The sequence below is a fragment of the Trichechus manatus genome, unplaced genomic scaffold (genome assembly GCF_000243295.1).
Source record: "Trichechus manatus latirostris isolate Lorelei unplaced genomic scaffold, TriManLat1.0 scaffold00080, whole genome shotgun sequence".
Taxonomy (NCBI): domain Eukaryota; kingdom Metazoa; phylum Chordata; class Mammalia; order Sirenia; family Trichechidae; genus Trichechus; species Trichechus manatus.
The window spans coordinates 5619580-5620677 of NW_004444016.1; positions in this window are offsets into that span (position 1 = coordinate 5619580).

Genomic DNA, 1098 nt, shown 5'->3' on the forward strand with positions numbered 1-1098 from the left:
CCTATACAAAGAAAACTACAAAACACTGCTGCAAGAAACCCAAAGGGATCTACATAAATGGAAAAACATACCATGCTCATGGATAGGTAGATTCACCATTGTGAAAATGACAATTTTACCCAAAGCAATTTACAAATACAATGCAATCCCGATCCAAATACCAACACATTCTTCAAAGAGATGGAAAAACTAATCATTAACTTTATATGGAAAGGGAAGAAGCCTTGGATAAGTAAAGCACTATTAAAGAAAAAGAATAAAGTTGGAGGACTCACACTACCCGACCTCAGAACCTACTATACAGCTACGGTAGTTAAAACAGCCTTGTACTGGTACAACGACAGACACATTGACCAATGGAACAGAATTGAGAACCCAGATGTAAATTCATCCACCTACCATTACCTGATCTTTGACAAGGGCCCAAAGTCCATCAAATGGGGAAAAGACAGTCTTTTTAACAAATGGTGCTTGCAAAACTGGATGTCCACCTGCAAAAAAATGAAACAGGACCCATACCTCACACCATATATAAAAACTAATTCAGAATGGATCAAAGACCTAAATATAAAGCCAAAAACTATAAACTTCATAGAAGAAAAAATAGGATCAACACTAGAGGCCCTAATGCATGGCATTAACAGCATACAAACCATAACCAACAACATACAAACCCTAGAAGATAAGCTAGACTACTGGGATCTTCTAAAAATTAAACACTTATGCTCATCAAAAGACTTCACCAAATGAGTAAAAAGAGAACCTACAGACTGGGAAAAATTTTTTGGACATTACAAGTCAGACAAAGGTCTAATCTCTCAAATCTACAAGAAAATCAACACCTCTACAACAAAAAGACAAGTAATCCAATTAAAAAATGGGCAAAGGAAATGAACAGACCCTTCACCAAAGAAGACATTCAAGCGGCCAACAGAAACATGAGGATATGCTCACTAGCCATTAGAGAAATGCAAATTAAAACCACAATGAGATACCATCTCAACCCGGCATTACTGGCACGAATCAAAAACACTGGAAATAACAAATGTTGGAGAGGCTGCAGGGAGATCAGAACTCTTATGCACTGCTGGTAGGAAT